The sequence below is a fragment of the Danio rerio genome, chromosome 17, assembly GCF_052040795.2.
Source record: "Danio rerio strain M-AB ecotype USA chromosome 17, GRCz13ab, whole genome shotgun sequence".
NCBI lineage: Eukaryota > Metazoa > Chordata > Actinopteri > Cypriniformes > Danionidae > Danio > Danio rerio.
Genome location: NC_141037.1, coordinates 27,260,949 through 27,287,321, shown reverse-complemented (window position 1 = coordinate 27,287,321; position 26,373 = coordinate 27,260,949). Strand labels below are relative to the sequence as shown.

The window sequence follows — 26,373 nt, the reverse complement described above, 5'->3', positions numbered from 1 at the left end:
GCACCTTTTCACTTTCTCTGCGCTCTTCTATATACACACTAAAAACAGGATAGATTCCAACACGTTTCCGCGCTCTTTGAATGTCTACGTGTGTTGCACCACAGCCGAGTTTATGACATGCTCCAGGTTATGACTGTTTATGAGCTAATTTACACTTTACGGCATGTCATTTCACGCATATTGTAAGTAAACTGCAGCCTAAAGCAGGCCGCAGTGGGATTGAGAGCTAAGCCAGAATGAAGCCCCATCTTCGAGCACTTCATTAATTCACCATGGAAACTCACGTAGAAAAAAAAGAAGAAAGCGGAGGGGAAAGAAACAAAAAAAGCAGGCGAGTCTTTGTTTACAATGGCAAACTGCCGTTTTATCTCTTTTAAAACTGTTCTGAACTGAACACTGAGGCAAGGCTCTTCTACATTATTGATGAAGCTTTTGCTATTTCCAAAGGAACCACATGAAAAATACGCTCTGAACACTGGTTTCAGTGATTCCATGCTCACTTTTAAATTCCTGGGGATGAAAATGTTCTCAGAGTTTCTAAGCAGAACGTAACTCACTTTAGATTCTGATGTTTGTGATTTAGAAAAATCATAAATAGAGTTTTCTTCTTGTTTCATGCGAGCTGAGGTCTACAGAGAGAACCTGTGCTTCCTTCACAAGCCGCTTATTTTCATTTCTCTGAGGCTCTCGACTCTCCAGCAGTCCAGGGGCTGTTTTTGCCAGAAAGTGCTCGAGTAGCCTGTTAATTAGTTGACAGTTACCTTGAAACAATGAAAAATATATATATTAGATGGGCATTGGAGCTAATTATGGGATACGCTGCAGCAGAAAATCCAAAGGATGAATTATTGATGATTCATCTTATTATTTTGAACTGCTTGTTTGCAGTGAAAACCTTTAATATATGCTATTCATTTGTATACCAGCAGAATAAAACATGTTCAAATTACATTATTATAAATAATTGGAATACTTTTATTAATGTTGTGGAGAAAAAAAAGTCTCTTATGCTGAATGAGGTTGCTTTGAATTTTCTTTCAGGTTCCAACTTCCAACTCCTGTTGGTTGTTGCACCTTCAGCCAATGAGCTTGTTCATCAAGACTCAAATACCTCAGTGTTGTTTGTGTTAGCATTCTGCAGTGCATTTTTGAAGACCCTCCTCCAACTCAGCTCCACCTGTATATAGATCTGCTTTGAGGCTTAAGGTTATTGCACGCTGAATCCGAAATCTTCATCTTTGTCTTTTCATTTATCATAAAAAAATTTCACATCTGAAAAGCGATTTGAGAGATGTTTTGACAGTTCAGAGCAGAGATGCCCAGACTAGGCCCCGCTGGCCAAAGTTGGCCCTTTGTATGCTATGATTTGGCCTGCCAGAGGAAAAATGATTGGGAAAGGTTGGGGAATTATTAAAACAAAAATTCTCATTTATATTTTAATGTAACCTTTTGTTTGTTTGTTTTATTGTAAAGCTAAAAAAGCAAACTGAAATTAATTGTTTCAATAAATAATGAAAAAATCAGATTTTTTCATAATTTCATAATTTTATTTTAAAAATAGGAGAAAAAAAACAGACGACATGCAAATCTGCGTTCAAATCAAGGCAAAATGCTGATATTCAGCATTGAACTCCATTGTTTTATAAATGGATTTTATAAAAGATTCTATTGTGGCAAGTTTGTTAAAATAATATACAGTTTTAAAAGAATAGAATGTATCAGTAAATAAAGTTGAAGTAATTTTTTCTATTTATTTATTTATAAATATTATAATTTAGAAAAAGACACACGGCAACTTTAATTTACAGTTTGCTATACTTCGTTTTGGCCCACAGCTCTCAATCAAGCTTGGATTTTGGCCCTTCATGAGAAAAAGTATGGACACCCCAAATTCAGAGCCATAAAACGATAATTTAAACACAGACAGCCATCATTTGAGCTACAGATAACTTTATGACAATAACACGGTATAAAATAAAGACAAAATGTGTTGGACAGTTGAGAACCCTTATGTGCTGAATTCAGTGACTGGCGCACTTCTCACCTGCTACACTTTGGTGTGTGTGTGTGTGTGTGTGTGTGTGTGTGTGTGTGTGTGTGTGTGTGTGTGTGTGTGTGTGTGTGTGTGTGTGTGTGCATGTGTGTCCATACATTAAATGTATAGCCAATAGACATTATAATAGAAAGCATGGTCCGCTTTCAGTCAATGCGGCCACCATCTATTATAATGTCTATAGGCACTGCCAGTCTCTGTTCAAGATTTGTTTATGAACACAAATGAGTGAAGTATCGCAAGCAATGTATCAAACTTCCACTGATTTCCTGAAGTGAAGTTTCACAAACTAATTTCGAGAGGAGCACGATGATTGAGAACGACTGGCTTCTCATCTGAAATCAGTAATAATCCAATCAGAGTGATCCAAGCTTACTATAAATGGATCATTTTCTCCCTACTGCTCTTCATTTTGAAAGAATCCCCCCCTTCCACCCCATCTCCTCCTTTTCCTCCCTTTTCTAAAGGGGAGCTCTCGAGACCTAACTGATCTCAGATTCTCTAATATGCTTATTGACCAGGCGGGAGCCTTGGGCACAAGTATCTCCGAGCTCAGGGTTCTCCCTCAAGACAGCATGCCAAACTTGCTATAAACGCTAAGCATGTCTAAGTGGGAAGTCTTAAAATAAACTTTGCATTTCGGGATAATCATAGCACAGCTCTTTGATAATGAGCTGAACTCTCCTTCCTCATCGCAGTAATGGATGAACACAATATGCAGCCTAGTCCTGTTTCTACTTTGGAGAAGGGAGAGGAGAACCAAGAATCACTAGTTGAACTGACTCTGAAATGTTTTGCGGTTTTTCAAGATGGATTAAGTAATACACATCGACCTCAGTGTGCAAGATTTGTTTACGTGACAACTTTTTTGCCTATGAATTAGGGATGTCCCAAACAGGTATCTACCGATTGATTTTTAGTATCTACCGATACCGAAACCCAATCTATACTTTGATAATACATAAAAAAGAATCAGTCTGAAACCACCTGACTGGGCCTAATTTCTGATCACGTGATCGGATCTGGACATCCCTAATATGAACACGAAAAAAAATCTGAAGAAAATGAATGAATGAATGAATGAATGAATGAATGAATGAATGAATGAATGAATGAATGAATGAATGAATGAATGAATGTTGTACTCAGGTAAAGCAAAAACATTGTGACATTTTTTATGGCAAATTTCTGCCTTCCAGTCACGCTGTTTTATTTACAGCATTTTATTCATGCCACCTTCCTTTACTCAATATTGACCCCCTTACTGTAAATGTAGGGCTGCAGTTAGGACATTTGATCTGCTCCGCTCTAATGAGTGTGAAATGAAAATCACACTCAGTATGACTGAAGAATGCATGACAGAAAAACTGTGCATAAACCTGTGAGAGAACATGTGCAATCAGACCAGCTAATGACTGAAGTACAAGAGACATGTTTTTAAAAGAAACACTGACCTACATAGATGCTAAAATATCAATGTTTCTTTTTTATTTACTCCATAACTGCAACCAAAACTACACATTGTATTCATCACAAACATGCCAAATCCAGGATACACATTAGTCTATGGACTTAGGCTAAAAATATAAAGTATATCCACTCACAGATTTATAAAATTAAACTTAAACAATGACTCACAAGAGTATTTAGTCTTAGATAAATATATTGGACATGACACCTGGCCATTCTGATAGTCACCCATGGTGAGTGACAATTACTGTGATAATAGTACTAAATGATGCTTTGGTTATGCTTCACAATACAAGAGATATATTTTTAAAAGAAACACTGACCTATATAGATGCAAAAAAAAAAATCTACGTTTCATTTTATTTACTCCCTAACTGCAACCAAAACTACACATTGCATTCATCATAAACATGCCAACTCCAGGATACACATTAGTATATGGACTTAGGCTAAATATATTACAGTAAATCCACACACAGATATATAAAAATACACATAAACAATGACTCACAAGAGTATTTAGTTTTAGATAAATATATTGAACATGACACCTGACCTTTCCACTGTTTTCACTTGCACTGCTCTATACATTTCCTATAGGTCTCTCAGTTTTGAAAAAAAAAAATACAGGGCTCGCACCGATACACAAAGTATACACACCAACACATGCTTGTACCATATGGCAAAGTCAGCACACTGTCTCCTAAAATAAAAAAATAAAAACATATGACATTGCAGACTGCATGATCTCTAAGACACTACAAGCAAACGTGAGCAGAAAACAAACAATATTCAAAGACAATCTGTAAAGAATATCATGTAAAAGCATACAAACAAGATCTAATTTAGCATACTGAGACTCTCACAGGAGGTGACTTTCATTTGCTACAGAATAACAGACAGAAATCCTTATAGTAACTGAAGAGCATTCATTAGTCCATACTAATGAGTCAAATCGGTTTCATATAGAGAAGAGCATGACAGGGAAGACATTGTTCAACCTCATGTAGATTATTGCTAAAGTTTCATTTGAAAGGTCTTCATTTTGTCTATTTATTAATTTACTCGTAGCAGTGGTTTCATTGTCTCATAAATCAAAGAGATGCTCAATTTAACACTGAAGCAGAATGTTTTAAGACTGAAGAACTCTATAAATCAAAAACAGGAATTAATTAAAAGCTTTTGTGTAAGACGCTGAAAATGTTATTGAAAGCAGAGGTTTGTTAAAGCCATCCAAACCTTCATGTAACACACAAGTGACTTTAAAAAAACATCCAGTGTTCTGCTGATTTCCACAGACCTAATTCTGACTTGATGTTTTTTTGATTATTTAAAATATCTATGCAGGCATCACGGTGGCACACTGGGTAGTACGATTGCCTCACAGCAAGAAGGTTGCTGGTTTGAGCCTCGGCTGGGTCAGTTAGCATTTCTGTGAAGAGTTTGAATGTTCTCCTGGCGTGGGTTTCCCCCACATGAAGTTGGCGGTTCATTCCACTGCGGAGACCCCAAATTATTCATTAATTTTCTTTTTGCCTTAGTCTCTTTATTAATCCGGGGTCGCCACAATGGAATGAACCGCCAACTTATCCAGCACATGTTTTATGTAGCGGATGCCCTTCCATCTGCAACTCATCTCTGGGAAACATCTATAAACACTCACACTCATACCACAATTTACCTGTACTGCATGTCTTTGGACTGTGGGGGAAACCCACACAAACACAGGGAGAACATGCAAACTCCACACAGAAACGCCTACTGACCCAGTCGAGGCTTGAACCAGCGAACTTTTTGCTGTGAGGCGACAACACTACCTACTGCACCACTGACCCTAAATTAATAAAAATGATTTAATAAAACATCTATTTTAAAAATAAGTACTAGCTAAAAAAAAAAAAAAGACAACTCATGTGCATTGGCATTTGAAACTTTGTGGACAGTATAATTTTTTTTAAGAATCAAAATTCATTTTAGGGCAGTTTGGACAAAATGTTGCGTAGTGGTTTTTTTTTTTTTTTCAACATTGATGATAAAAACTTTGATGCAAAAAAATATATATATTTAATCAATTCTGAAATATTGTGTGACGCTCAAGACTACACTTAAGGACAAAAGTCTTGTCGTTGGTCTTTGTAAGTTGTAAGAGCAACAAATAATAAATTAACTTCTAGTTGCTCGTTTGGAAAAGTGGCAGTCGGTAGATTCTTCTGATGAATCATCTTTTAAATTGCATCCCAATCATCACAAATACTGCAGCAGACCTATTGGAACCCGCATGGGCCCAAGATTCTCATAGAAATCAGTCAAGTTTGGTGAAGGAAAAATCATTGTTTAGGGTTACATTCAGAATGGGGGCATGCAAGGATCTTCAGCAGGATAGCACCTTTTCAGCAAAGAAGGTCAATGTGCTCGGGGATTGGCCAGCCCAGTCACCAAACATGAACATTATTAAGTATGTCTGGGGCAAGATGAAGGAAAAGGCATTGAAGATGCATCCAAACAATCTTGATGAACTCTGGGAGTCCTGCAAGAGCTCATTCTTTGCCATTCCAAATAACTTTATTAATAAGTTATTTGAGTCATTGCAGAGATGTATGAATGCAGTCAAGCTATGGGAGTCATACACAATATTAACTAATTTCCTCTCCACCATGACTTTTTATATTCTATCCTGTACATTTTTCTGTTAAATACCAAGACTTTTGTCCAAGCACAGTCAGAGCTTACTGTCCTAAATAAATAATTAAAAATCAAGACATGATCATATATTTTTTTTATAAAATAAGCGTAAACTGGAGGGCTTTGCCTTTCATATAAGCCACTTCTGATACCAAATCATCAACTAGTAGTCAAGTTATATTTTGTTGTTGATATAACTTGGATAGGCGACAAGACTTTTGTCAGGTAATGTAGAGAAATAGAGACACAGTGAATGAGTGTGTGTGGATGTTTCCCAGAGATGGGTAGTGGCTGGAAGGGCATCTGCTGAATAAAAACGTGCTGAAAAAGTTGACGGTTCATTCCACAGTGGCACCCCCAGATTAATAAAGGGACTAAGCCAAAAAGAAAATAAATGAATGAATGAGTGTAGAGAAATGATGCAAAAAAAAACATATCTTTTTATAATAATATTTGTAGGAATTTTTTTTTTGTAAAATAATAAGAGTAAAACAAAGTAAAAAAAAAAAAGATTTTTATTATCTATTTATTTTCATCCATTAAACTACATGCAATTAGTATTGATTAATATTTCAGAATACTAATGGTTTATAAGGCCGCATATAATCTCCTTTGACCAGTACATATTGTGTTTTAACTTTTAAAACACACCCAAAACTTTTTATTATAAAGAGGTTTTGTTTGAAAAGTGTCTTTCTTTCAAATAAAAGCCACTTGCTGTGATATTTAGTTACTTAATGCAATGACATTCACACATTTTTAAGTGAGACCGAAGGTGTTCAAATGCATTTGGGACAACTGTGTCTGAATCTCACAACTCAAAAGGTGGGAAAAGATGACAGAAAATGGAGTCCTACAGACTGTGGAAATATCAAACCATAATTCACAACTTTTGAAAGCAGTTGAAAGCAGTCATCACAGGGTCTCTAATGTTGTTTTTTAGGTGAGATTGTTACCTTTTCTTTCAGAGTCCAGCTGAGATAAATGCTGTGTCTGTGCCCAGCATGAGACTGATTTTTTTATTTTTTATTTGATTTTTTTTTTTAGTCTTTGGAATAAATGCATTAATATTAGGTTTTCATTTCATACACAGGATGTATTTTGTGCATTTCTTATAGAGTGATAATGCAATTGACATCACAATGTATTTTTGATAGTGTTTATGAAGTGATAATAAGTCAAATCTACACAGATCTGTGATGTTGTTTACATACTGTGAACTGCAAATACCGTTAGACTTTGTATTTCTCTGCAGAACAACAAATACACCTTTGAAGCCTTGTTACAATGTGCACCTGAAAGCATTTTTTGCGCTCACACACACAGGATCCTGTTTCTGTAATGTTTTACCTGAGGGTCTCTTTTTATTTATAGAATAATGTAGAGTCAGGCAATCTTGTATATGCATAATACGTTGCGCAGCTATCCCAGTTTCATATATCTTTATTTCTTTCACATTCCTTTGACCTTGTTGATTCTCTTTGGCCCAGAGTCCTAGTACAGTTTTTTGTAAATGCTGATCAGACCTCTCCTGCGCTCCTTCTCCCCTCACGCTCTGCCACTTTACTCTCAGGATCTCTGTCATTAGTTTTCTTTGATGGAATTCCTGAATCAGCTAAATGAGCAGAAATATTCCAATCACCATCTCCACCACACAGTTATTTACATAATAGCAATTTGGTTTGTGCATAATGGCAAAATGGCTGATTTGCATTACAAAAGGCGTAATTTGAATGATTTTGCAGTCAAACAATTTTAGGTGTGATAGTTTGGTGACATGCTCAAATTTCAGTGAGAAAAATAATGGTTCCAATGGAATATTAATGTCCTTTTCAATATTACGGCATAACAGAGACCCTGACTATAATCACAAAGCACAAACACACTGCTGACCAATATAGCATTGTGTGTGTGTGTGTGTGTGTGTGTGTGTGTGTGTGTGTGTGTGTGTGTGTGTGTGTGTGTGCGCGTGTGCGTGTGTGTGTGTGTGTGTGTGTGTGTGTGTGTGTGTGTTTGAGAATTTTAAAATGCACAATGCTTATTTCTTGGTCATTTGTTAGTTATAGAGACGTTAGCACTAGTTTTGATCTTTCCAGCACAGATTTGAATGAATTTTTGTCAGTTATGACCAGTGTTGGGCAAAACCATGTTAGTGATGCGTTACTGTAACAACATTACTTTTGACAGTAACTAATGCTGTAACACATTACTTTTTAAATAATAAAAAGTAAACTCTGTTATCTTTACAATATAATGCGTTTGTCAGTTACTTGGTTTGTTAACTAATTTTGGCTGCAGTCTAGCGAAAGCAGAGACCGAATGCACGTAAGAGAGACCGATAGACTATTAATGTTACTATTATTAATTACTATTACTAATATGTTTGTTGTTTCGAATTAATAAACATTAACATTTGTTATCAAAATTGATTAGTTTAGTAGACAGCGACACATTTGTTATATTTCAGAATACATAATTTTGAATGTATTTTAAAAGTAACTCAATAATTACTTTTAATGGTAATGCATTTCTTTTTGGTGTAAGTTATCGATAAAGCAATAGAGTAACTTTTTGAATGAAGTAACTAGTAACTAACTTTCAGTAACTAGCACAACACTGGTTATGACATGCTGGACCTCTTAGTCCCCATATTGAATAAGCAGTAAAGAGATAGGGAGCATGTGCGAGAGAGATCATGTATATGTGTCTAAATCACATGGGCATAGCTAAGGCTGCATTTACACAGCAGATCTTGATTGTCAATTCCGATTTTGTGACTGTATGCGATTTTTTGATGACCTGCTTACATTATCTTTTAAAAGTGACTCGTAAAGGTGACGGCAAAGGCACAATGAAGAGGAAAAAAAAATGCGGGCGCTGGCTAATAGAGCGCCCTTTTCTCTATTACTGTAATCTGTTCGCAGCTTTTGACAAGCTGTTTTACTATAGTTAGTAACAGAAATTTTCTCATTTGTCCATCTTTTTTTGGAATATAGGCTTTCTTAAACCTTTAAGCATCTTAACGTAAAGTCCATGGTGTGATTTACGCACGTGATGTATGCCACAGTTTTATATTAGTTTATAAGCTCTCTCGCTCTCATTAACATGCTTAAGTACCTGTGCTATACGACAATATAAAAGCTGTTTAAGTCATAGTGTATGAGATTTAAGGTTTGGGACTCTGCTGAAGTTTGTTCTGAAAAGAAAGTGTCAGACTTGACGTCATTCGCTACGGTATTTAATGACGTGCGACTCGCATTGACAGGTGAAAATCCAATCTACCTGCTTACACTGCAGACACGAGAACACAGATCCGATTAATATCAGATAAACTTCCACATATGAACAAGGCCTGAATCTGATTTAAGTAAATCAGAATTCATGTGATTTGTTTCTGCTTACAAGTACATGGGTTATATCCGATCTGTACCACATGGGAGAAAAAAAAAAAAATTCGGAATTGAGTCACTTGAACAGTGCAGTGTAAATGCAGCCTAATAGCTCATATAACATGAAGCTGCAACTTTACACATATTTGTAAGTTGGTTAATCCCTATGCATCACATGTCGGTGTCCTCTAGATTAGGTTTGTCAAAAGTATCGAGTTCGGTACCAACCGGTTCTGCAATTTTAAAAACGCAATTTCCTACTAACATTTGAGCGCTGTTGAGCACGTTCTTAAACACCGCTGATTGGCCATTGTGTTCACATGCTCAACAGAAATGTCACTGGCTTTAAAGATCATCAGTTCACCATTCTTCACAGTCATTTCTGTTGAGCATGTGAACACAATGGCCAATCAGCACTCAAATGTTATCGGGAAAGGACTTTTTAAAATTTTTGTACCAATTGGTACCAAACTCGACAAATCTACTCCAGAAAACACAGAGGAATAAAGGGTTCCACCGGCAACTGTCACTGAGTTACTATGGTTACTACTAAAGCTTGGAGAGGGAAAGAGCATTTGAAACTACAATCAAAACAGTCTGGACCTACCTGTGCATTAATCGATTTTATTGTACACCATCCAGCCAATCAGAATCAAGAATCAAAAATACTTAATTCCAATTTGCAATCTCAAAGACAACAACCTGTGCTTTACCAGGGAGCATATGGAAATCAACCACCTTGATAATATACTCAAAACACAAACACATTTTACTTACTCCTAGGGCCATTTATATACAAGTTTTGAAGTTATTGAAGATATTTAGCCACACCATGTTGGTGTTTAGTAACATCTCATTTTTTACAAGGTGGGGGAAACCAGAGCACCTGGAGAAAACCCACACAAACACGGTCAGAACATACACATTTTACCAAATTAAATTAACGTAAAAACAGTAATTATGTGAGATAACAACAATTTTAAATAACAAAAATACAAATTTATAAGCAAATAAATCAATGATATATGTGAATATGTGAAATAAAATTAAAGCTTAAAACAACATATTTTTAATTTATATTCATTTATAAGGAAATAAATGATATATTGCAATGTAAGTAACTGCATTAAAAATAACCAAATATTTTTTATCAAAATTGTACAAACAAAAGTTTATGATGCATTGGCTTCTCAAAGAGATTCTGAGAACACAATGCAGTAGGAACAACAACAGAAAAGCAGCAACAGTAAGTGTGAAAAGCAAAATCGATTGCTTCCACAAGATCCACTGCGCACTGGTGAGTCACGAACAAAATTTCAACCTGAAATCCCTTTTCTAAATGTCAAACTAGTCTTGATTTAGAAACAAACGATTTAAGTTTTCACCTTGAGTTGTCAGCTTCCAAGTTGACTGTATTCTCCCTAGCAAAAGAAAAGCCCAAAAATCTTTGTGAAAGAACAGTTGCCGCCTCAAAAATGGATTATCTTGGAGTCTGAACGCTCAGGAAGCTGACAGCAGCGTGTGACCTGATCTCAGAAATGCCATGCCTTTTTTTTCTGCAGCGCACAAATGTCCCCAAAACAAACGCCCCCGCTATGGCTCATCCTCGCAACCTCCACAATTTCCGTCTAATTGTCACTTCTTTTTTTTTATTATATTCCTTTGAGCTGCTCCAGACAAATTGTGAGGTAATTGCAAACCTGACATTTAGCTTAATTAATAAATCATGCACTAAATGGACAGGTCAGCGTCGTGCTGTCAGTCAGAGGTGAACCCCTCCAGTGAAGTACATCTAAAGGAGTTGAGCTTTTATATTCAACCATGTCTCCAGGCCTGCTCTTGCTCTTGGTCAGTATGCAGATCGATACAGGAAGCCTCATGAGAGCCATTTAATGTCTGAGTGTCGATTATGTTTGGCTGTACTCCAGCGGCTGAGAGTTGTTTGTCACGATAATGAAATACATAATGCATGATGGGTAGGGAGAAATAAAGATGCTACATCTGGACCCTTACGAAAAAAAAGCAAAGAGTGGGAAGGAGAGTGAGAGGATGATGGAGAACACTGTATTTCTAATCAGATGTTAATAATGTCTTAGGCGAGATGACAAATGCAGACACGGATCAACCTGCTCTTAGCCATTTGTGAGGATGGCAAAATAAACTCCATTACAGAAATTAAATTACCGAACACGTCACCTGACCTCCACCTGTTCATATCTAATTATTCTCACGTTGCTTGCTAAGAAAAAAAGACTAAACAAATGCAAAAGCTCATAACGCATCTGAGCTTGAAAAGGAATAAATATTCACAGTCCTCATATGACCTCTTTTAGCCCCAGGCTCTGAATCCTGTGTGATTTGTGTGCACAATGAGAGATCTGATGTGCTTTGTATTGCTGAAATGCTAATAAATATGAAGTCAGGGTATAACATATTGTTTTTTTCATAGAGCTGAAAAAAAAAAAGTTAAAAGATCATAGACGCATTCAGTCCTCTTTACTTTAACATTTAATGCTTTCTTCAGGCAGTTACATTTATTCATTTTCAATTGTTTGTTTATCTATTTATATATTCAGGGTTGTTTTTATTGTGAGCAACAAGAAGTTGAACTGATGTGCTTTCTTACAGTATGTCTGAGGTAAGTGCAACTTTAACAAACCACATCTAGCACACACACACACACACACACACAATGTAACATTATAAACAGGCTCGAGTGAGACCGAGAGAAAGATGAGTAAAAGAAAACCAGAAGAGAGGATGAAAGACAGAATTTAGATCCCCCTCAATTGAAATTCCTATCAAAGCATATAGGTTTAACTGAAGCAGCTCTAAACTGTGTGGCCTGAGATGATCCACAAACTTCTACTGGGTCATTGAGAGAAAATATACAAAAAACAGATGAGTGGATTTAAATGACACTGCAATTAAATAGGATTCCCTAAATTGTTTCACAGCAATATTACCCTGCAGTCCAAAACCGCTTACTCACTGAAGCTAAGCAGGGCTGAGCCTGGTGAGTACTTGGATGGGAGACCACATGGAAAAAACTAAGTTTAACCATCATGGCCTTGCATTCACTCCCATCCACTAAATTGGATTTATCACTGTCTCTCCACCCCATCGATAGCTGGAGTGTGGTGAGTGCACTGGCGCTGTTGTTCTGTGGCTGACGTCGCATCATCCAAGTGGATGCTTCACACTGTTGGTGGTGTGGAAAGACCCCCCTCATGATTGTGAAACGCTTTAAATGTATGGCTATACTACGGTGGCCGAGAGAGCTTAACACGCTGCAATTTATGAACGCACATGCAATTACACAAAACACCAGCAAATAAAGAAACAATCTTTATTAATTTGACAGCACACGTGTTGCAAATTGGTCACAGCACTAACAACTGTAGAAACGCGCTGCAAAGAGGTCACAACACTTGCAAATATGCACATAACACAACGGAAATGTTTCAAGAGGACCCAAAAACATGATGGACCCTGCTGAGGGATTAAGGGAATAAAGATTTCTTTATTTGCTGGTGTTTTGTGTAATTGCAGGTGCTTTTGTAAATCACAGCACGTTAAGCTCTTGGCCACAGTACTATACACAATAAATGCACTATATAAATACACATTACTAACTTACTTTATTCAATTATTCATTCATTCATTTTCTTTTCGACTTAGTCCCTTTTTATCATCTGGGGTCGCCAAAGCGGTATCAACTGCCAACTTATCCAGCATATTTTTTACACAGCGGATGCCCTTCTAGCTGCAACCCGACACAGGGAAACACCTATACACTCTTGCATTCAAACACATACACTTTAGCCCATTTAGTTTCATTCAATTCACCTATACTGCATGTCTTTGGACATGTGGGGGAAACAAGAGCACCCCTAGGGAAACCCGCACGAACACAGGGAGAACTTGCAAACTCCACACAGAAATGCCAACTGACCCAGACAGGGCTCGAACCAGCAACCTTCTTGTGCTACCCACTCCTGCCCATGCCCTTACTTCCTAAAAATAATGCCCTCTATGAAGTAACTCTTTTTTTTTACAGCAAACCTATAGAGTTTTAGATGATTAATGTAATAATTATGCTCAGATTGAGGTTGGGGAAGGATAAAGACTCAATTGCAGGGACAAAAACATGGGTTTATTAATTATAAAATAAAACAAAAAGAAACAGAAATAACCCTGAGGGGGGAAACATTAACAAAGGACAAAAACAAACTTGAACTGGACTGTTGGAGAAATGCAGGGCTGGACAACACAATACAAACACAACACTAAAACACATGGCCACAATGCAAACACCAGTCCACGTGCTTAACACAACACAAACAGAAGACTGAACCTAAGACACGAGCACACGATAAATGAAAACACTTACCGCACTCACGTATACGATGTGTATGTTCCATCCCAGCGCCAACCAAAACTGAAACCAACTAGACGGAGGCACTGAGAAAAACACAACAAGCAACAAACAAACAAAAAAACACAAACACCAGGACAAGGACGCGCATCCCTAGCATGCCCACATCAAGCAGAAATGCACATGGCCCATGTGTGGCCAAGACGACACTTATACAAAAACGAAGACAGACAATGACATGAAATGTAAGTGCTCAACCCGAGAAAACATAAACCGAGCACAACATTCTAGACAAGACAGGACTAGCGTATGGACTCTACAACCAAATCAGGAATTAACAGGACCAAAGTGGCAGAATGCTGACAATAATATTAATAAAAATAAATAATGATTCATTTTGTTTTGTTGTTATATAAATAATTAGTAGTTCTAGATTTTCATGCATATTATCATTATACTTACTTTTCTGCATATTGTCCAGTGTCCGTATTTTAATGAATTAATTAATTGAATTTAACTGATTATATTTTAACAATGTATATCATTATTATTATTATTATTATTATTATTATTAATAATAATAATAATAATGATAATAATAATAATAATAATAATAATAATATCAATAATAAAATACAATCTGAAAGAAATACATTCTAAAACCAAGTTCAAATAGATCTGGGGCCTCATGTACGAAGACTTGCGTCGAAATCTTACTAAAACATTGCCTACGCACAAAGCTGTAAATGTGCGTAAGAAGAAAAAAAATTCAGATGTATGAAATACTGCGTACGCAGAATCTCAGGCATATTCTTTTGTACATCCGAATGAACGTGAAACTGAGCGCAACATGCACGAGCACAAAACCCCTCCCTGCCTCCTCCCCCGTATGAATATGCTAATGACTCTACTTTGGCAAAACCCAACGAAAAAGCAATGGCAAAAGCAAGCAAAAAGAGAAACTTTGAACAGAATGTGAATTGGAGGTGCTGCTTTCGGAGGTAGACCAGAGAAAAGCGGTGTTATTTGCAAGTTTGTTCTCCGGAATTAACAACAAAAGAAAAAATAGAGTGGGAGAGTTTAGCTGATGCGGTTAACACAGTTGGGTCTGAACATCGCACTGAGTGAATTAAAAAAGAAATAGTGTGGTTTATAGGTGTAAAATGTTGCAATACCCATAACAGTCTCAGTGGCGCAGCTCATAAGACGAATGTTAACCTGTTTTGACAGGTTTGAGCATGAACTCTGTTCGAATACAGCATCTGATGAACTCTTTCTTCTTTTTTCCCCCCCGCTAAATATTAGATTTTGCCTACTATTTATCACGAGAAAGACAAGTAGGAATCATTAATAAGTTTGTGCATCATATTTTATTTGCACATGTATTGAATGGAAATGTTTCTGGTCACGCATGCAAATTCATCTTCAGATAGTGTCTTTATAGCAATGTGCGTGCAGTAGATAGCTCGGATTACATTGGGAAAACAGGCGACCGCTGCAAATTGTGCTTTAATGTTTAGCTGGTCAAATGTATGGTATGGAAACCTTATATACCTGCTAGATGAACCTGTCTCATACAGCTGCCATTGCAAGGCTCAGACACTTTGTAGAGAGCAATTTAACACAACTGCCTCTAGGAGTCGCCAATGGAAATAAAACAGACACGCACAAAAAATGTGCGTACGCCTGCCAGAAAGCTGGCGTGGAGCTGCGCACATTCCCACGTTCAATTCATTGTTAGTAAATCCAAACGTGAGCGATTCTGAGCGTGAAACCTGGCGTACGCAAAGTTTTGTGCGTACGCAGCGTTGATACATGAGGCCCCTGGACACCAAGTAAAAAGAAGGTGATGGTCGAGATGAAATAACAAAACACCAACACAGTGCATTTGTATGTGTAAAGTCTCAAAAGATCTGAAAACTATAAAAGTCTTCCATGCACACTTGGAGAGCCACTGCCCTGAGGGTTTCATAAAACCCCATTACAACAATGTTACACTACAGAAGTGCGGATCAGATTTTATGCCCATTTATGGTCAAGAAAGTTCAACATTTATCGCCCGCTCTAAATATTTGGATCCGGTAGATAAAAGAACATTAGGGAACAAATGCAATTTTCTGTTCATTTATTTTTAATGCACAACCTTTAAAGTTGCTCCTGCCATCAGATACCTGAATTTCAATGTTATGTTTTTCTAATGAAACCTTAAGTTTGGGTGACATATTTTTATGATGGAGGTTATGTCACTCGCTTATAAAGCCTTTCTAGAGATCATTAGGGACAGAATTGTCTTTCAAATTACACCCAGATGTTTCTGAGAATTAATGATCTCATTCGGTTTAATGATTAAATGATATTCTTTGTCTTTAAAAGCATGTATAAATGATAAAGTAAGATTGATTAAGTTGTAAAATGTGTGTGAATAAATGAGTATGTGTGCACTTCTGTGTGCACTTTTAATGTGTGAAGTGGTAGATTGCAATGAAATGTTATCCTTTCATAAACGAAAGAAAATGGATGGGATCGAGCAAGGCTGAATAAATGGATGGTTCTTATAGAAAGGGATAGAAAATGAAGCAAAAAAAAGGAAAGAAATAAATAAGCATACTGAAAAACATGTAGCAGGTATTACAGCTTAAGGCTAAAATACCATCCATTAAAGTCTAGCACTTGTGATAAACAAACACACAAACAGCATGCCTGCACTTTGCCTCTTTCCATTAGCTATATATGGCTATATATGACTATATATATATATATATATATGTGTGTATATATAAATGTGTGTTTGTGTGTGTGTGTGTGTGTGTGTGTGTGTGTGTGTGTGTGTGTGTGTGTGTGTGTGTGTGTGTGTGTACATGTACATCATAGTAAGAACAATTGTTTTGTGAATGTTTATTGAGCACTAATCATCATATTTTTCTTCATGTCGATCATGTCATGTGGTACTAAAATGCTTAAAATCTAGCTTTACAAAAAAACTAGTTTGCATTTTAAAATAAATTAAACCAAAAAAAATTGTTAGGTAAAAAAAAATGCTTAAAAATGGCTTGACAGTAAGCAAGTCAAAAAAGTAATTTACAGTCAATGTAACATCATGTTGCTAAAGTGTTTAATTTATATTTGAAACAATGAAAAAAAGTAATTTTCTGTAGATAATTGTTTATTAAACAACTCATATTTCGAAAATATATTAGTTTATTATTATTATTATTATTATTATTATTATTATTATTATTATTATTATTATTATTATTATTATTATTATTATTATTATTATTATGAAATGAAATGACATGGAATTGTTAGCAAATGGAAAGTATAAAAAAAAACAAATAACAGGAAAAAAAAAGACCGGTAAAGCCAGGTGTGCGTGTGCATGTGCATTTGTGTATGCATGTGTGTGCAAGTAAAGGCAACTGGATAGAAAGGTCAAACTATATAAGAGAACATAAAAAATATACATGTAATATATATATATATATATATATATATATATATATATATATATATATATATATATATATATATTTTTTTTTTTTTTTTTTTTTTTTTTTTTTATACAGTATATATATACATCAGTGAACAGCGCCAGAGCTTTTCTGTTGAGCGTGTGACCAATTATAGGGGTGTAAACACTCGCTTGACAGCGCTCAAAGCGAGCGGGATATTTACATTTGTTTATTTGCTGTAAATGCTCATGTTGTTCTGTGCATGTACTTGAGTTTTTATAGGTACAGTTTATATATCTGACTGTGTGTAATAAAAGCCAAAATTGTATTACAAATAATATATAAATATATTTATACATTTAAATACATTTTAATACAAGAATTTTTTTGCTGTGTAGTAAAATATAAAATTGTGTATGAAAAGCATCATAAATACAATGTGATATCAAATTGAACCGAATCGATGGTAAGATAATCGTAACCGAACCAAATTGTGAGACCAGTGTAGGTTACCCCCTCCGATATACATACAGTTAAAGTCAGAATTATTAGCCACCTTTTATTTATTTTTTTATTTTTTAAATATTTCCCAAATGATGTTTAACAGAGCAAGGTAATTTTCACAGTATGTCTGGTAATATTTTTTCTTCTGGAAAAAGTCCAATTAAAAGCAATTTTAATTTTTGTATGAACCATTTTAAGGTAAAAATTTAAGCCCCTTTAAGCTATTGTTTGATAGTCTACAGAACAAACCATGATTATTCAATAACTTGCCTAATTAGCCTAACCTGCCTAGTAAACCTAATTAAATTAAGCCTTTAAAATGTCACTTTAAGCTGTATAGTAGTGTCTTGAAAAATATCTAGTCAAATATTATTTAGTGTCATAATGGCAGAGATAATAAAAAAATTAATCAGTTATTAGAAATGAGTTATTAAAACTATTATGTTTAGAAATGTGTTGATTAAAATCTTCTCTCCAGTAAACAGAAATTTGGGAAGAAAATAAACATGGGGGCTAATAATTCAGAGGGGCTAATAATTCTGACTTCAACTGTGTATACATTTTGGATAATTGGCTTTAATAATATATAAAACTGCATTTTCTGTTTTTAAATAAGTCTTAATTTTCCTACAATATATGTTGATCATATTTTTAGTGGCCAGTAAAACCAGCGATACTGTTAAATTATGATTTATTTCTTAAAAGTTCACGCGGCCAAAAGTACCCACAGTGGAAGAACAGCCGCACCATGTGGAAAGTGCCAATCAAATCTGACACCTCCTTCTGGTTGTGCACCTGCTCCGTGTCAGTCAACTTATTACAATAGAGAGCTTTTTTTCTGCCACTGACACCTCACATATTTTCACAGGCCTTCCTCTCTACTGATGGTCCTCATTTCTCACTCACACTTACATCTACACTAAACAGCTTGTGTAAATGTTAAATAATTTAAAGTAAATGTTGATTTAAAATATTTTTAACTTTTTATTTGTTAAATTACACATACACATACACTTCTCTTCACTAAAATACTCTACATGCACAGTTTATATGGAATCAAATTTAAAATGAACAAATAAACAGGTATAATATTGAATACATGTTATCTCAAATGCAGCAAAATGACATGTTGTACGGTAAATGTTATCAGATGTTAGCTACGCAAAGTAGTGGGACAACAAAATGCCACAAACTAAAAAACAGCCCAGAGTGTAAACAGCTTAATCACACCAAATGCGCAGTATAAAGAAGAAACAAGCAAAAATCAGGATGCTAAACAACGAATGCAGGTATACTGACCCAGAGTAAGAAGGCAAAGTGTTGCATATGTGTTACATCATGTCTTCAGATCTTCACCCAAACATCACGTCCTCCTTTGCTTTCAAGTCCACATTTCTTGTGTAAAGCATGTTTGATTCTATAAATATGACAGTTTATCATCCTATACAATCAGACTGCATATGAAAGTTGTCATTATCATAGTGAGAGCTCTGCCTGCTCTTCCTCCTGAACTAGAAGCATCTGCACTTGCTTGGAATAAACAGACTGGACAGATGAAAGTGATGTTTTAATCAGGACACCTGCAGCTGTCACATCTGTGTGATGTACGGAGCTGATATGAGGAGCTGGATGGAGGAGGAGGCGGAGGAGGAGGGACAGCTGAGGCAGGTGTGTGAGTAGGGGACACCAAGTTCAAACGAGGGGACTGAAGACAACATGTCAGTGCATGTTAGTTCATGTGAGGACATTAGAGGAAACATGTTCCTCAGCCAAGAATAAACTCAGTATGGGGTCATTTTGGGTTCGTTTGACATCCTTTTAGTTCATTTGGTCAATGTGAAGCCTGTATACTCTGTCCACCTAATAAGTGTGGTCTGACTCCAAGGACTGAAGGTTCCAAGCTCTGCTATGGTTTGCTCATACATTAGATGTCGTCTACGTTACTGTTGTCTGTTAAAAGGAGTGCATTAATAGAGCCGCCATTTTAGTATAGGGTAGCGCTCCTTTGAAATTAATTTGGGACCAAGGTCCACAGAAAAAAGAAAGTCATGTAGCTTTGAAATGACTTGAGTAAAGGTTTTCTTGTAAACCATTATTTTAAGTTTATACTGAGCAGAGGCTGAAATCAATGACTGTTCTGCCGGTTCGATATTTTGTTTTCAAAAATCTCTACAGTGTAATTTGTGCAACCTTGCACCCACTAAATTATAGTGCTGGGCCAAACACTGATGAACACTGTCACACATATTCACATGCAAATGAGCCTTTCTGTAAAACTGTTTGTCAGAAGTGGTCCATTCTTGCAAAGGTTTGCTGCAGGTTCACGACTAACTCTATCTGAATGCTTCTGCCAATTAACCGAAATGATCAGATATTGCCTGCAGTGTCTTTGCAAGCTTTTATTTTCTCAAAAGGCATGTGGTTTGGATTATTGGTCAAATACACAGAACATCATGCATGTTGGCTTCTCTCACAATCTTCCTCTGTGTTCTGATAAATGCGTGAGAGAAGCATGTTTGGCTCAATAATTTCACACAGAGATGAATTGTGTTTAGTGTTGACGTCAAGAGTGTAAAATGGTGCACTGTTCATTAAAAAACCTCTGGAGGTTTGAATGGCTCTCTAATGAATTTATTATCTTCCTCCTGTTAGTCGCTTTACCATTTCATCCCTTTCTCTCGTAACTTTTACATTTCTCTCTCCCTCGCTGCCTCTCTCTCTCTTTCTCAATCACTTACTCCCTCACCTTCATATTTAGAGAAGTACTATTGGCAAGAGCACCAAAATGCAATACTGCCAAAAACAATACGAAATCAGCTAATGAAAACAATAAATTAGACCATACTGAAATAAAGTAAAAATAAAAAAGGGATAGAAATGTTCTAATTGTGTTTATAAAACATTGGGCATACATGAGAAAATAAACATTAGGAGCTAGAAGTAGGGTATGGCTGCCACATTTATTTCTGTTTAAAGCACATTGCTTATCTTCACAACATTTTTTTCTGAAATCAATGTTCATTTTCTTGTAACAATCAGTTTTTTTCTCTCATTCTACCTCAGAACTGTTTACTTCACCTCACCCTACTCCCCTCTCATCCCCTATTTTGCACTACTGTTTATCGTCTACAGTTTTTTCTACTGCAACTTGTTGTTTAGTGTGATTTGTATTGAAAGAATATTACGTCTGCACTGAGTAGTGAGATACTCTTTAACCTCATTGCACTTGTAAATAATGTGCATTGCATATGTATGTGTACATTGACATAAAAGGTATTCTATTCTATTCCATTCTATTCTATTCTATTCTATTCTATTCTGACATGTTCAATATCCACTTGTAAACATTAAAAATGTTCACTTTTTGATTTCGCATGAGATATTACAAAATATGTTTTGAGAATGTTTTTTTCTACCCTTAAGTCTGAGTCTGAGTCATTTGATTTTGAGTATCTACATATACCAAAACCCGATCCAATACTTATAATACATAAAAAAGAATGAAGTGTGAAGAAACATCCAGGAGGGAGTCAATCCATTGTGCGGGAAGGCTTAGTGGAGACATGGGAGTTACGGACGAACTGATTTTGCACTACTGTTTATCGTCTACAGTTATTTTTACTGTAATTTGTTGTTTAGTGTGAGTTGTATTGCAAGTATATATTTACATGTTTGCACTGAGTAGTGGCTCTTTAATCTCATCGCACATGTATATAATATACATTGTATATGTGTACAGTGAAAATAAAAGGCATTCTATTCTATTCTATTTATTATTTGCATAGGATGTGACAAAATGTTTAGAGATAATCTTTTGAATATTTAGATTTTATTTAGACAAATGATCATTATCATTTATAGCTGCACGATATAGGCAAAATATGACATCGCGATATTTTGTTTTTCTGCAATATATACTGTGATAGGAATGCAATTTCACCAGAATCAGAACTCTAGACTGACTTTTTGGTTGCATTAGTGAGCCTTTGCACTGGTGCACTTTTTTTTCTTTGGTGACAATTCATTAGCACAATCCATATAACCACAGCACAGACATTTTGCATTTAAATGGCTGGTCATACCGGTGTGATCTCAGATTTTTTTTGTCACACCATTAAGAAATTAGGTTGCACTCTATAATGCTCTATAGTGCTTAAATAGCTCCATCTACTAATACAATAGAGCAAAGATAAAAAAAGTAAAATGTATAGTGCTTATACAGTTATAGAGTATACAGTCACAGGCCTTAAAAACATACATGGATGATAAACTTTCACTCTATGCTTAAACTCTACAAATACCATGTTTTCAAAATTATGGCTCTTGCTCAAATATAATCCCAAGACTGCATATCCGGCGGTGATTATTGCAGGTGCTTACATTGCGATATCAATGCTAAAACGATATATTGTCCAGCCCTAATAATTTATTAACCATAATCAATACTAAATTGCTGAAAACCAGAAAAAGGTCTTATTTTACAATAAATACATTACTTAAGAAATTTCACTTTTGCAGAGGCTTTCTTCTGCTTCTTTCAGTGTCTTTGTTTGTATTTCTTATTCTCCGCTCCATTTCTAGATTGCATCACAAGCTTTTCTTTCATTTATTTAATGGTTTGGTGCCTTGCCATTTCGTGAACCTATTCAAGGTCTGCTAACATTTGTGCTTGCTGGAGGTAAGGGAGAGGTCTAATTTATTTTTCAATAGTGCATCATCATAGTTTATTAAGCTTTCATTAAATTTGTTTAATTACAATTTTGAGGCTGCATCTGAGATTAGACTGATTGATTGTATCACTAATTAAAACTAAAGACCACAAGAGACGTGACTCTTTTCTGAATTCCCATATTAGGATCAGGTTCTGTCCTTTAGACTTGCAAAAAATTTCTGTGTCCTTAAAGTAAAATGAGTTTATTTGCACATAATTGGTTGTTCTCTGGTAATCTTTAATCCGAATTTTGACCATTTGGATGTGCTATTAGATTTCTTGTTGCTCTTTTCTAAATGCTTTTATGACTGAATTAAATACCTAATTCGATGTTAGAATGATGATTTTACAGCGAGCCTTTAAAGTTCAATGCCAATGACTTGTCATTTAATAAATGCACAGGATTTCTGTATCAAAAAATATTTAACATATAGTATAATTAATAAATAAAACAATTAACTAAGATACAGGCGGCACGATAGCACAGTGGGAAGCGCAATCACCTTACATCAAGAAGGTCGCTACTTTCGCTCCGACTGGGTCAGTTGGCATTTGTGTTCGTGTGGGTTTCCTCCGGTTGCTCCGGTTTCCCCTACAAGACAAAAGACATACGCTATTCACCTTATTCTCTGCATGCAAGTGGGCACAGCCATTTGAATCATTTTGGCTTGAGACTTCCGGTCTCATTCACTTCCATTCATTTTTCGACATTAAAAACAGCTCGTTCTGCTGCTTGATGTTACAAACTGATATTTTCTTATTTTATGATTCTGCTTTGTCTGTATAATCATGCAAACACTTGTTTGTAGAGCAAGTAGTTTGACTGTTTTCTGCCGTTTATTATGCCTCATGATTTCTCTCTTAGGCAACTGAATCGGAAATTCTAAAACATTCGCAAAAACAAGCGCACTTCCACATTGAAGAATAAGGCCTATAGGTGAATTGGGTAAGCTAAATTGTTTGTAGTGTATGTGTGCACTGTATGTCCTGGTCACCCAGGTTAAAGGTTGCTAAATATCAACTTTGATATAAACGGCACTGGGAGTAAGTAAATAAAATCCAATAAAACAGAACAAATATGCACAAGCAAGCGAGATAAACAGTTTTTTATAGTACTGGTTCTCAAAGTGGGGGGTCGCGAAACAATGACTAGGGGTTCCTTGGAGATTTCCAAAAGTCAAATAAATTTTATTCAACAATTAGAATTATCATTTTATCCGTAACCCACAGAATTTTCATAGGATTGGTGTGTTTACGTTAGATTATCAACACAGCAATGGAGTCAGCTGCAGCAGATTGATTTTATAGCACCAGATTAAACTTTCTGGCACTTTTATGGCAATTAAATATTCATTCATTTTCTTTGCGGCTTAGCCCCTGTATTATTCTAGGGTTGCCACAGCAGAATGAACCGCCAACTTATCCAGCAAATGTTGTAAGCAGCATACATCATCAAACAGCATACCTTCTTTAAGCAGCAAACACCATACACTCTCAATCCTTTACACACATACACTAGGGGAATTGGGTAGGCTAAATTGTCAATATAGCGCATGTCTTTGCACTGTGTGGGAAACTGGAGCACCCGGAGGAAAACTGATGCCAGCACAGGGAGGACATGCAAACTCCACACAGAAATGCCGAACCAGCGACCTTCTTGCTGCGAGGCGATCGTGCTACCCACTGCGCCGGCAATTAAATACATTAAAAATTATACAGGCCACAACTGAATATCACGAATAATCTCTAAACTCTATTTTTTTTTTAGGTGAGGTTAATATTAAACTAAATAAATGGATAAAAAAAATCTATGGTTGTTAGACTGTTGCAGTTTTTTTGTGTTGTTTTTAAGTTGTCTCTTGTTTATAAGTCTATTGTTGTGTGTGCAACATTTATTTATAATCACCTCTAAGAAATGTGAGGGTCGCGAGTCACTGGCATTGTTATTTTGGGGGTCGTGGGCGGAAAAGTTTGAGAACCACTGCTTTATAGTATTCTGGGGAGTCTAAGAGTATTGAGGTACAGATATTGAATAATTAAACACAAAACAACACTGTTTTGTCTTCATCGTATAAATAACTAAATACAATTCATCTTTGTTAAAGCTACAAATGTTATAAAGTCCTGTGCCTGAGTGTGTACACTCACTTGAAAAATGCTCACATTCACCTTAAAAACACTTGCAAATGATAAAGTTTCACTCCATTGTAGTTCAACTTTGCAATGACTGACTGAATAGCTGTAGTGCCTGATCAGCCATAATCCTGACCTGACTCTCCATATTCAGAGGTGTAACTATTGCAAATGCACGTATTGCATTTTGATGCTAATATATATATATATATATATATATACATATATATATATATATATATATACATATATATATATATATATATATATATATATATATATATATATATATATATATATATATATATATATATATATATATATATATAAATAACATGCAGCTGTAATATATATAGGTAAAATTTGGCCATAAGCACCTATGCAAGCACCAGATGGCTCCTTAGCCTTTGCCCTCTCCAAATAGTACCCTAAGCAGTCCCTGCAGTTTATTGTGTGAGAATGCAGAATGGAGCTCTATGTGCGTGCGATTTGCAAGAATCCACTGGGCATGACTGCGGTGGAGAGAGCTGCTGCCTGTGGGAGGTCAGAGGCTGAAATCTGGTGCCATGCCATCAAAGGCTATTAAAGCAGTGAGTCCTGCAGCGAGAGAGTCAATGAGCCTGACACTCCACTGCCAGCCTCTGCTCATCAGCCTGAGAGCGACAGAGATACTGCTGGGATTAACACACACACCTGCAGCGGACCATTTCATGCACACAAACACGCGTGCACGCGCACACACACACATGCGCACACACCTACAGCAGGACATTGAGATCATAAACAAACATACACACACCCGCAACAAATCATTTAACACACATTCACGCCTTCAGTTCACAGTATAACACACGTTTGGTTAAATAGATGACATAAATACTATCTATTAAATTATAGATAATCTAGATAATCTCTAGATTAATGTATAGATAATTATACAATCACCGGCCACTTTATTAGGCACACCAGGACTTTACTAGTACTGGGTTGGACCACTTATGCCCTCAGAATATTTCGTAGCATGAATTTAACAAGGTACTGGAAATTTTCCTCAGAGATTATGGTCCAGACAGACATGATAGCATCACGCAGATGCTGCAGATTTGTTGGCTGCACATCCATAAGTCTGGTGACTGTGGAGGCCATTTGAGCACAGTGAACTCATTGTCATGTTCAAGAAACAAGCCTGAGATGAATCATGCTTTATGACATGGAGCATTATCCTGCTGGAAGTAGCCATCAGAAGATGGGTACACTGTGGCAGTAAAGTAATGGACATGGTCAGCAACAATACTCAGGTATGCTGTGACATTGACACAATGCTCAATTGTGCCCAAAGTGTCTCAAAAAAATATCCCCCACACCATATATATATATATGAACCCTGCCCTCTGCTCCCACCTGGTCAATCAGCATGTAAGGGTTTATGAGGTATGAGATCAGGTAGTTCTCAAGAGCTCCCCCTGGTAAAGAGAAAAGAGAGGATGGGGTAGATGGGGGGATTCTTCAAAAAGCAAAGATCAGGAAGTAATGCTAGTCAGGTTATTTATAGTAAGTATGGAATGATCTGATTGGCTTACTAATGATTACAGATGAGAGAC

At 36.1% G+C, this 26,373-nt stretch overlaps 1 protein-coding gene across 14 annotated transcripts in view; it reads right to left on the bottom strand.

Moving 5' to 3' along the window:
• grid1a (glutamate receptor, ionotropic, delta 1a) overlaps positions 1–26,373 on the bottom strand; it is a 492,166-nt gene that overhangs the window by 443,636 nt on the left and 22,157 nt on the right. For 5 of the 14 annotated variants that reach the window (XM_087290557.1, XM_087290561.1, XM_087290563.1 and 2 more), the window contains one exon: positions 23,148–23,231. The exons of 5 other annotated variants lie outside the window; for them this stretch is intronic. The gene's annotated coding sequence lies outside the window, so the exon portion shown is untranslated. Of the gene's footprint in view, positions 1–23,142; positions 23,232–26,373 lie in introns of all 14 variants that reach the window. 4 more of the 14 variants (XM_087290565.1, XM_087290559.1, XM_087290568.1 and 1 more) reach the window with 1 other exon arrangement.